Below are 12,456 nucleotides of genomic sequence, written 5' to 3' on the forward strand. Positions count from 1 at the left end.
TCTCTTCCAGAAATGACAGAGACTCTTTGTTTACAAGTTTGTGGGCGTTTGAGTAGCTGCTGTCATGTGATGTGCGTTTGTCAGGACGGACTGTACCTTGCGTTCGATTCATACAGATTCGTTTCAAACTTTTGTTTTCAAGTGTAGTTGATTCGTTTAAAGATACAGATTCATTATTTGGATATATTTCTTATGTCTGTGAAGCAAGTATTCGCTGAGATTCCAGTGTGTTTGTTGACCACCAAACTGTCATTAAAGCACATGTCTGGTCAGAGTTTTTCCCCCGGAAACCATTCAATTCAATTCAATTCAATTCAACTATATTTGTATAGCGCTTTTACAATGTAGATTGTGTCAAAGCAGCTTCACATAAAAGATCATAGTAAATAGAAACTCAGCTCAGCTCAGTTGAGTGTGGTTTAATATTCACTGCTGAGAGTCAAAACACTGAAGAGCAAATCCATCGATGCGCAGCTCCACAGATCTTTAACCATGGAAGCCAGTGGCGACAGCGGCGAGGAAAAAACTTCACCAATTGGCGAAAGTGAAGAAAAAAAATCTTGAGAGAACCAGGCTCAGATGGGCATGACCATTTCTCCACTGGCCAAACGCGTTTTGTGCAGAGCTGCAGTCTACAGCGATCGATGATTGGCTCCTGTACTAGTAGGCGAGGCTTCATTTGCCATATTGACCGTTACACTTTTCCCAATTTAAAACTGTACGAGTGACACATCTTGTGTATTCTGTAGTCCTTGGCAAAACTAGTCTAGTGTCTGATGTTAGGAGTAAACTGTAGGACAACTTTTAACTTGTCAGCAAGTCGGTTTGTATGAGGTTAATGAGAAGTGAGATGAGAAAGATTTATGTAATAAATAGTGCTGAAAGTTAGTTTAATATGTTTGCCGTTTTGAACCATTTAACAGAATCTAATGGTTCAGATGTCTGCCATCAGTGAGGCATTACCTCACAAACAAAACAAAGTATTATATTACTTCTCTGTATTCGCATGTGTGAACTTCTGCATTATTTTTTAGCCAAAGGAATTGTAAAAGATATTTGGTAAAGCCTTTCACTTCCTCTTTTGGTGCTGGTGGTTTATCATATTTTGCTTTTTATTAATATTTCCAAAGCAAACATGAAAGATTCTAGAATTGTGCACAGGGATTGAATATATTTGAATCAGCATTTGTGTTTGCTTAACGCCAAGGCCAAAGGCCAAGCTATTACAGAGTGACTTGTGAATATTGGTTTAGTACTGTAGCAGCTCTCTGGTAGAAGCGCTTCTTGGCAGCGAGGGTGGTTTGTGGTATTGTGGTATTATGTCTTGCTGGGAAATTTGGAAAACTTGTTTCTTATTCATGCGTTTGAGTACAACATTCTGTTGTTGATGAATGTTGTGCTATGGGCTGAGTCTTTTTAGGCACTGTAAGAAACACACTCTGCTTCAAGTGCAAGTTCACGTCACACCTTAATTGGCGAATGTAAATTTTTTTCCAGACAGACACTTAATGTCTGTACAAAACAGATGGTAGGATACAAAGGTTGTATGAGTTGTATGAGAGAGAAAAAAAAACTAAATTTCAGTGACGGTGGCCTGTGTCTGGAAGGAACATGTGTTTAGTTCTGAGTTTCCTGTATGTTCATGGTCATTGGCATGACCCGGTCAGTCCATAAGCTGGACATGAATGTAACTTTTCATTGTGGTACCACTACTGTGCATTATACCACAGAGATGTATTCGGTTAACACTGGCACTAAATCCATGTGGATTGTCTTAAAATGGCTCATTGATATTGGATAGCACAACTAGGGGATTTCAAAATGGTTTCCATGGACTGTTTCATGGACCATCAACACCTACTCTGAGCCAAAACAAAAATTGTACGGAAACAGGCTCCAACAGTTCGTTAGTTTCCTCAACTAGGAGAAGATATGAAGGATGTTGTCTATATTCTACAGCTTTTTGAGCATGCAGTTCTACTTCTGGGATGTTCTGCCACAAACCCAGAAGAGCTAAAAACGAATCCTGAATTAGTTCATCAAGTTGTTGTAGGATTCTTGAAACTTTCAGAGCAGTTTGTTGGGGCAGGCTGGAGCTTGATTCTTTAGGACATTATGGCCCATTTTCACTGAGTGGTACAGTACGGTATGGTACGGGTCACCTTTATCAGGCTTGCGTTTCCACTGCTAAAAGGGTACCAATTTGGTGGGTGGGGTGTATGACAAAGTTTCAGTTTCAGTAATTTGATTATAACTGCAGATCAAGTGAAAGCCTACTGTAATGTCTACAGTTATATAAAATAAATAAATAAATGCAGCATATATGATCACATACAGCCCCTTACCGTCACACAGACCCTTACTACACACAGCATACATTTAGTCCTTATTTGTGTTCAAAAACAACACACAACATATAGCCTACAGTTAGTGCAAACCTCTCATCTGTATCTTTAATCTTCACCAGCACACGTAACCTCTGTTAGAAAGTAATACCGTCATTCCGAGTTCATAATAGTCCAAAAGGCAATGATAATAGTTAAACGTGGCAGTTTGTTCATGTTTTAAGTTGCAGAAGCATCATTTGCTCCTTTGCTTTTTCTGACTTCTCCTTTTTGTCGCGCTTCACTCTGGCGTTTGTCCATTTCTGAAAGGATCGGATGTCAGAAGCACTTCAATAATCACACGCACATTATTATCATCAGCTCAAAAAGTTTGTCATTTCAAATATAGATCGCAAGCTCCCTGGAGAAAGTGAAACTGCTCACACTTTTAGACGGCCTCGTAAAACAAAAACAGGACATGGCAGATTTTGTTCTTCTGTTCATCAAGACGACGACAAGGTTTGTTTGAGCTTGGGTCGACCATGGCTCATTATTATATATACAGTTAAAGTCAGAATTTTTGGCCCCACCTTTGATTTTTTTTTCCTTTTTAAATATTTCCCAAATGATGTTGAACAGAGCAAGGAAATTTTCATAGCATGTCTGAATATTTTTTTCTTCTGAAGAAAGTCTTATTTGTTTAATTTTGGCTAGAATAAAAGCATATTTAAATTTTTTATGAACCATTTTAAGGGCAAAATTATTAGCCCCTTTAAGCTATTTTTTTTTCGATAGTCCACAGAACAAACCATCATTATACAATAACTTGCCTAATTACCCTAACTTGCTTAGTAAACCTAATTAACCTAGTTAAGCCTTTAAATGTCACTTTAAGCTGTTTAGAATGTCTTGAAAAATATCTAGTCAAATATTATTTACTGTCATCATGACAAAATAAATCAGTTATTAGAGATGAGTTATTAAAACTATTATGTTTAGAAATGTGTTGAAAAAAATCTTCTCTCCGTTAAAAAGAAATTGGGGAAAAAAATAAACGGGGGCTAATAATTCAGGGGGCTAATAATTCTGACTTCAACTGTAAATAGTATTATGATGTAATGTCACCTGGCTTGTACACACGCTAGTGACTTTTCCTTGTTAACCAATAGCGTTCAGCTGCGTGTCTAGCTCCACCTTTTGGTATCCTTGTTGTGCTAGGTACCCTTTGCAAAGGGTGCCCAGAAATTGGTATGGTACGGTTCGCTTTTTGATACCTTTTGACAGTGAAAACGGCCATAAAAGTGTATCGAACCATACCATACCGTACGGTACGACTCAGTAGAAACGGGCCATTAGTCTGCATGAAGCAGGAGAGTGTTTGGTGGAACAACAAGTCTGCTCATGGTCATATACAACAGGCATGGGGAACCTCAATCCTGGAGAGCCACTGTCCTGCAGAGATTCGCTCCTATATAATCAAAAACATCCCTGGACAGGTATTTAATGTCTTCATAATTATAATAAGGCTCCCGGAAGCCTTGTAGGACCATTTGAGCTAAATTTTGAAAACTGCACTACACTGTTTCAATTTACTATAATCTTTTATGTGAAGCTGCTTTGACACAATCTACATTGTAAAAGCGCTATACAAATAAATAAAGGTGAATTGAATTGAATTAAACTCTGCAGGACAATGGACATCCAGGACCAAGGTTCCCTTTCCATGATACAAAAAGTAAAGTGCCAAAGCTAGAGAAGATGGAGTGTTACCCAAGAGCTTCTTACTGAACCAATCTCTGAAAATTACAGTAAAGCGGTCAAATTACAACATTTATACTAAATATATACAATACTTTAAACACCTACACTTTCAACCAAGAGGAGCTGTTAGTGTAGGGTTAAAGTTGAGATCTGCTCCAGATCTGCAGCCCTGTTGCTACATTGTTTGGTTACTCTGCTCAATTTTGTCGAAAGGCTTCTGTTGCTGGATTGCCAAAAAGTGGCAACCCTTTTGGTGCTCATTGGATTTTGAGTCAAGATAGATACCAGAATGGGGTTGAGTTTGAATTAAAACCAGAGCAAACGATAGAATTGTCTGGACAATAGTGTTCGTCAGTGAAACTAACTCTTCATGGAAGTATATATGACGGCAGCAGTGTGTTAGTACTTGAGACTAGACTCAATTTCCAGTCAAGGAGTTCAAGATCATTTTTTTCATGTGGAATTTTTTTCATCTTAGCTCAGACTCGACCCTCTTTTGTTTTCGGATTCAGGCCTGAATGAGCTGCCTTTGACTGCAGCGCTGATGTGTGGTTCCTTTGTGGCCTTATTTTTGCTCTCTATGTGAATGCCCCTTTATCCCTCAGTTTCTTGGAGATAACGAAAGGACGTGATGATGTTTGCTTAATTTACCTCACCATAGTGGGCCACTGATAAAGCTGATGTCTCAAGGTTGTGCTTTGTGTCCTCCTGGTCAACATATGCATCAATTATTGAAATTAATTCTAATCTTTCATGGGTACCTATTTGGTGTTCAAAAATGTATATTTAAGGCTTTTCCTTAGATCTTTTGGTATCAATGATATAACCCAATAACCCAAAGAAATGTGAATCTCGAGGGTTCCCATATGAAGGAGTACCTGATTTTTCTATGCTGAATATTAAACTCCTGTTTTGTCCTAAGATGTGAACAAAGGTACAATTATAGTGCAAGTCTGAGATAACCAGGTGTTGTCATGGGGTTAGTCATACACCTCTTTGTGGCTAAGAGATGTGTGTTGGTGTATATGCACTTTAATGATTAACCTTTACACCGCTGTTAGTGAGGTCACAGACGGTAGCTTCTGGTGTAGGTCAGAACACAACAGCTGCTTGTAGGGATTAGCTGTCTATTTCTCTTTTTCTGTCATCCCTCTTTCAGTTTCCCACCGTCTTAACACATGTCCTCATCAGCTCAATGAGTTTGTCCAGTTGTCCAGTTTTTGAATACCTCATACCTTACAGTACTGGCGAATCCAGAATCATAGCCTTTTGCTCTTGTTCTCTGCACTGCATTTGAATGTTGCCCTTTTGCTAAACTATTAGCAAATAGCGAAATCGAAACAGTGCTTTTCATTGTATAATTGTTTATTTTGACCTACCGCTCAAAGCAAAAATGGGGTATATGCCGAAGCATGCTAATAGGACTTTTAATTTGCCAGTAACCTGGGTTAATCGTTTCCGGTGAAGTGTATGCCAATGCAAATTCGGCGCGTTTAAAGGTCCGTCTTCTTTAAAAATCAGCGATCTCCACTAGCTGAGTGATATCCGATATAAAGTGGGTCTCAGATTGTACAAGAAGCACTGCATTAAATTACATTTTTCCCGCCACGTCTTTGAGCATTTATTTTACCCCAGTATAATCAATGGAGCTCCTGCGCTAGCCTGCCGATTCTGACGGGCGCGTGCAAGCTAACGGCTTTTTGTCTCGTTTTACGCTTGAGCAACTAAATGAATGCCAATGTCTTTTTAACTGATTCTATTTGAATTACATTACAACATCGATGCTGTAAAAGGAACCGTATAAAGTGGAAAAAAACTCTCAATAACAGGTCACCAGATGTTTATCAGTTTGGGAAACACACTAGCTCGGCATATACCCTATTGTGTTGTTAATACATCATTCAACAATAGGAATTGACGTAATCTAGTACTGAATTGAACTATTATTTCTACATTTATAATAAAATTGATGTTGTGTCTAGCAGCAGACAATAAAATCAACCATTTTAATTGATACATGTTTAGTCCTCACAATTTTATCGATGATTAAGTGTAATTTGTTATGCTTCACAACATTTTATAGTTCATATTGCCAGATTGCCTGGTTGTGCTGCCAAAATTCCAATGCCAATTGGCAAATGATGATTTGGAGCATCTGAACTAAGACTTGGCCTAATATTTCCTAAGAGGCTAAACCTCAGTTGTACTGACACGGCTAAAACAATGGGACTTTATAATTGCCTGTAGCCCCAAGTATACACAGTAAGGTTCTGTTGGAAAACTTTTATGTAATACGTTTAAATGACAGCAGTGTTGAGTCATATTCTTTGGTCCAACCTTATTGGATTGTGGTTGGACTGACGGGACTTTCTTTCCATAATGGGCAGGAATAAGCAGGTCTGGAATAATGCAGCCCCTGTTGCAACACTGCAGCTTAAGACTCTGCCATTAATGAGAGGAGTAACGGACCTAGATGGCTGGAGGCAGGGGGAAACCTTTGGGAATGGCAATATCCTCTTGGAATTAAATTGCCAAGTTCGGCTTTGATCCTTTGGAGAGGGGATTTCATTTCGGCCAGCATTGGTTTTGCCCCCCGCCCACCTCTCTCTTTCTCTCAACTGCTTTCTGTTTTAAACCCCAGCAACTGAGTAGAGGCCAGTGCAGTTGTTGTAATGGGAATTTAAGAAGACTATGTAAAGAGGTGGTATGGGAATGAGGTGGCTACCATATTTGTGGCCTCATGAAGTGGTCAGCCCCAATGATGTGCTGCTCTCCCTCTCTCTCTTCATTATCTAATTTTCCTAATCTTTGTCTGAAGTGTAAATGCATAGAATCATAGAAGGAGCTAGGGTGGGCCAATCAAAATGGCTGACAGACCGGTGTGTGGTCTTCTAGGGCTTATGTAACATGAGTATTATGACCTGGTAATTTGTTTGCTCTTTAGAATGAAGAGATGTATTATATTTTCTTTATGGCGGGAGTATACGGCTCAACTTCTAATGGTTGGAAAATCATATGTCCACAAACACGTCACAAATGAGTTTGTGTAAATCAGTCAGACAGAGTGATATATTCATCACAATTTTATGACCTGGTGAATTTGCATGAAAGTCTGTGCCAAAAATGTAGAGCTTTCAGAGCATCTCTCTCTCTCATAAGAGCTATTGATATGAGCCATGAATACTTTGCTACATAAAACATACATGTTCTTTTTCAGTACTGAGAAACCAATACGCCTGGTTTCCCCGTGTGTGAATTACAAAGCGAATTATAAGCTTGCCTTATCCTTCCAATGGGTCAACTTCAGAAAGATCGACAAGTCTGTTCGTTCAACTGCTCACACCTCACAAATTCAAAGCTGACGGCTTCCAAACTTTTTTGACATGTTTAAAAATGGACAGGAGCTTATTAGCTGTTTGGCTCGTAGTTCCTCTCATACAGTACGAACCACAGCTGTATGAGAATTAAAGATTTTTACACAACTTCTCCCATATGGAAAAATCCTACTGTGCACACCCATTTTTAGGTGAGGTGATTTTTTTGTAACAAAATGTTTGTACTTGTGCTAAAAGGAGCATGACTAGTAGGGGTGTCAAACTGAATTGTTTCTTCGGTGCACCGCAAAGCAGACAATTCGGTATCGGTTCAGAAATTATCATAACCGGTTATTGTGTACTGATGTCATTTATCTCATATGCGCTATGTTTAATTCTTCTTCTTTGGCCAGTTGGTGAAGTTTTTTCCGGCCAATCGCCTCCATATAGAGGGCTTTCCCGCCACAACCAGTTTGTCCGGTTAGCTCTTCGTGTACGTCGGCGGACTCGAGGCGCAAAGAGGGGCTGACCACGACGACGACGACCGGGTTTGAGTCTGGGGAAGAGCGGTTCCAGAAAACAAAAACAAAATCCAAAGTTCATCACAGTGAGAATGTGGTCAGAATCTGAAAACGTGGTAAAAATCAGAAGAGGGCTTTTCTTTTTCTGGACGGCTTTTGTGAATCGTCGTTGGTTGGGTTTAGGGAAGGAGGAGGGTGGGTCAGCCGATTGGCCGGTCGCATGATCAATCATTCTGTCATCCAGGCAGACAAGCGGAAGGTCGTTCGACAACGGCCTCTGGTGAGTTTACGCGAGAACGGTGCGGGTGCGAACGGCGCTCGCGAAAGACGTTTGAGACGCGGAAAAAGCATGCACAGCGGCCTCTCGTGGATTTGCGAAAACAAAAACTGCAAAAATACGTATCTCCTGGGACATATTTCGCGGTCTCCAGAAAAATCCACTGGACTACGTTCTCAGAATGAGCCTGGGTTTTAAGTAAACCACACTGAACTGAGCTAAACTGAACTGACACTGTTTCAATTTACTATGGTCTTTCATGTGAAGCTGCTTTGACACAATCTACATTGTAAAAGCGCTATACAAATAAAGGTGAATTTAATTGAATTGCTGTAGCTTACTATGGCGAGGGAGGCGAGCGCGAGTATTTACAACGCTCCAACTACTTAATAACTCAGAATATCTGCACAATTTCACTGCGTGTGTGTTTGCTGGATCAGTCTTTTACTGACACTTACAGCAGAAGCCCCTATTTCACTGCGATTGAGAGAATGAAAGTAAACTCCATTTCTCTCTCTCACTGTGGCCCATTTGACCGGCTGCGTGATTTTTCCTCTTCTCTCGGCTGTTCTGGATACAGACACGAGCGCGTGAGTTTTCTCCACCAAGTCTTTCATGGATCAGCTGTGATTGCAGCTGCAGTGTTGCCACATGTAGCTGACTGATTCCAGCCCAAAAACTATCCAAAACCCGCCGAATTGCCTATCCAAAACCACCCAATTTGGCAACGCTGCGCCGCTGTCGTTTATCAGTGTCACTCATCGGTGAACAGCGCCTGTGAAGTAAAATATAAAATTGTATATGGAAAGCATCTTCAATGCACCGTGATGCACCGAGATATCGAATTGAACCGAATCGAATGGCATGATATTCGTAACCAAACCGTGAGACCAGTGAAGGTTCACACCTCTAATGACTAGCATACTTTTCATGTCAGACACAGTATTTCACATACATTTAATATTTGTATCAGATTTTTGATGGTACATGCAAAACTTCTCCATCATATTTTCAGCGCTCCACTGTGAGCTCAGTGAAATGTTCTTTGATCAGTTTTTAATACTGTTCAGTAATTAAAGTCCACTTACATTTTACTATTTTACTCATCTTTCCCATTGAAAGTCAACTAAACCAGTGGTCCTCAACCTTTTTATCACCGCGGACCGGTCACTGCTTTAAAAATTTTACCGCGGAGCGGGGGGTTTGGGTGTTGGTTCGTAAGTTGCTAGGCGACCATCAACATTGCTGTCACTATTATACAAGTTTTATTTATAGAGAAAAATTGCACTGCAGTGTTTGGGTGTTCTGTGTTTGTCTGAGATCATTAGTCCACCGAAACGTGTATATTCCATACAAGCTCAAGCTGATCGGTCAGCACATCAAGCCTACGCGAATGCGTCAAGTATAAAAGCCTCGTCCCTTTCGTAAGGTGCGCGCGCAGTCAGCGGAGGTCCGCGACATGGCGTCGGACAAAAGTCAGACTTCACGCTGGTTGCACGCACAAGCCGTGCACATCCACTGGAAATAACGAACTTGCATGAATTCTAGAAAAGACACGATATGCGAACGGCTCCTAAAATGCCGCCATCATTTGCGATCTCCATCATTTGATCTTCTTGCACAGACATGCTGGATTCACCTGATTTGTTGACAAATGGGTTGCGGATCCATTCCTTGGCAGTCCGGAGGTCCTTCACAGGGCCTTTTCACCTTAGCAAAGAAACTTTCCAAAGACGTCTGTTCCTTACTCATTTTGCTGCTTGTGGGTTACATTTTGGCGCTTAAATGACTGAGACGTGAAAAAATACGGTCATTTTTCAAAATAAAAGATTTTTCTAAATAAAAAATCGTTCAGACTCAGATAAATAAAATGAAAATAATTAATAATTTTTTGTGCGGACTGGTACCAAATGATCCACGGAGTGGTACCGGTCTGCGACGCGGTGGTTGAGGACTACTGAACTAAACACTAGCAACTGCCACATCCCATCTGAAACAGTCCTTATGAGATGGTGTTTTTCTCACGCGCACAAACCGTATCTGACAGAAGCGTCAACCACTTACACACACGTCTTTCAAGTCATGCCTCAGAAAACCACTTTGTGACCACCAGTTGGGTCAAACTGGTTTAGGACACTCTGCAAGACTATATGCAGAAATTATTACTGCTTTCTATTTTGATGGCTTGAAATGACTGTGGCTGAAATGACCTTTGTGGAACTGTTTGTTCTGTTGCCTTAATTCCAAATAGTTATATTGATTCTGATTTCTCAAGGGTTCCGGTTCTTTCTGTTCTAGACTAGTTGTTATAGCTGTAGTTTCTTTGTACATTATGGTACTTCAAAGCCAGGATTAGAATTTATCTGGCCAATTGTGTCACCACATCACTAAAACCATTGCACCATCATGGTTTTCCTGCCCTGATTGCAGTAAGCTAACCATGCTGAGAAATCCAGGCATGAAATGTTTTTTGTTGTTGTTGTTGTTGTTGTTCTTGTTGTTTCACTTGTACAGCACCAAAATACTTTCTAATGAATTTTTTTTTTTACCAAGCTTAGATCCATTTGGCTCAGTGATAGAAAAGCATTTTTTATTAAAATTGCATTGATAAAGAGTTTGATAAAGAACAGTTAGAGATCAGTTGCATAATGTTGTATATTGCTTTGCATTTGTTTTAATATTAAAACTAATATACTAGATATTTCTCTTATTAATGTATTTATACTAATTTCATCGTTTCGATTTTAATTTTTCAATAATCTTTCAAATCAACCATAAAAGTAATATCCATCAGGTTGTTTTCTAAGGGTATGTTTACACAACAATGATGTATTTAGAAATAAAAAAGTATTTTTTTTCCTTCTGATTTTAGGGTGTTTTCACACCCACCTTATTTAGTTCAGTTGAATCACACTAGAGTTCGTTTTCCCTCTTGCTCTGGTTCGTATGGGCAGGTGTGAATGTAGCAGTCACACTCGAGTGTGCACCAAAAGCGGACCAAAAAAGCATACAGAGACCTACTTGAAGAGGTGGTCTCGGTACGCTTTTAAACAAACCCTGAATTGGTTCGTTTGTGATGAGAACATGATCTGAACTAAAACAGACCCAACTGCAAAAAGTACTGCACCTTTATGGGCTAATCTTACTGCCACAGTCCGATGCACTGTGCCATCTTATGGGGTGTGGAGGAAAAATATTTCTTGACAGCGCTTTACCAACAGTTTTAAACAGAGAGAGAAAGAAAGAGAAAAACAGTACCTGATGGATGTCGCAGTTTAGCTAAATTAATTAACGCCTTCGCCGATTGCAATTCATTAAAACATTGTTTTCCAGCCGCAGCCGAGCTTCATTCTAGGAATGTATATCGACATTTTGTGTCTGAAGGTTTGTTTACTTGCAGGAGTTCCATTGGCATTTTCCCGCATGTTAATTCTGACCAATCGAAAAGCAGTTTAGTAAATATGGTCAATAACATCTGGCCAATGAGTGATGTGGATTTTGTCACATGACTGCATTTTGGTTCTTTTCAACTGGTTCAGACCAAAGCAATAAGCGTGGTGTGAAAGGGACCCAAAAACAGCAGAAAAATGCTACAATGGATCATTTGCTACCAGTGGTCTGGACCAAATGAACCGAACCACAGATGTGAAGGCACCCTTATTTAGTTCAGGCTAGTGTTCGCACTACAGTTCGTTTTCCTCCTTGGTGCGGTTCGTTTGGGCAGGTGTGAATGTAGCAAACGCACTCGAGTGTGCACCAAAAAAGTGTACCGAGACCTCCTTGAAGAGGTGGTCTTTGTACGCTTTCAAGCAAACCCTGGAGCGGTTCATTTGTGATGAGAACATGATCTGAACTAGAGCAGACTTAACCATTAACAGTACTGCACCTTTTTGTACTAATCCAGCTGCCGCAGTCCGATGTGCTGTGCATTATGCGGCGTGAAGGAAAAATATTCATTGGCAACACTCTACCATTTTAAACAGAGAGAGAGAGAGAGAGAGAGAGAGGGAATAACAGTACCTGATGGATCGTTGGTAATATTTCCGGAAGATGACCATGTCGCAGTTTAGCTAAATTAATTCACTGCTCCTTCTGAAGTGACTTACAATGCACCTTCACCGTTTGCAATGCATTAAAACATTGTTTTCCATCTGCAGCCGCACTTCATTCTCGAAATGTATAGTTTATCTAAAGCAGGGGTCACCAAACTTGTTCCTGGAGGGCCGGTGTCCTGCAGATTTTAGCTCCAACCCTAATCA

General features: G+C 40.2%; 1 protein-coding gene across 2 annotated transcripts in view; it reads left to right on the forward strand.

Moving 5' to 3' along the window:
• rad51b (RAD51 paralog B) overlaps positions 1 to 12,456 on the forward strand; it is a 76,679-nt gene that overhangs the window by 56,228 nt on the left and 7,995 nt on the right. The window lies entirely within an intron of this gene.

Source organism: Danio aesculapii, chromosome 20 (assembly GCF_903798145.1).
Source record: "Danio aesculapii chromosome 20, fDanAes4.1, whole genome shotgun sequence".
In the NCBI taxonomy this organism is placed as follows: domain Eukaryota; kingdom Metazoa; phylum Chordata; class Actinopteri; order Cypriniformes; family Danionidae; genus Danio; species Danio aesculapii.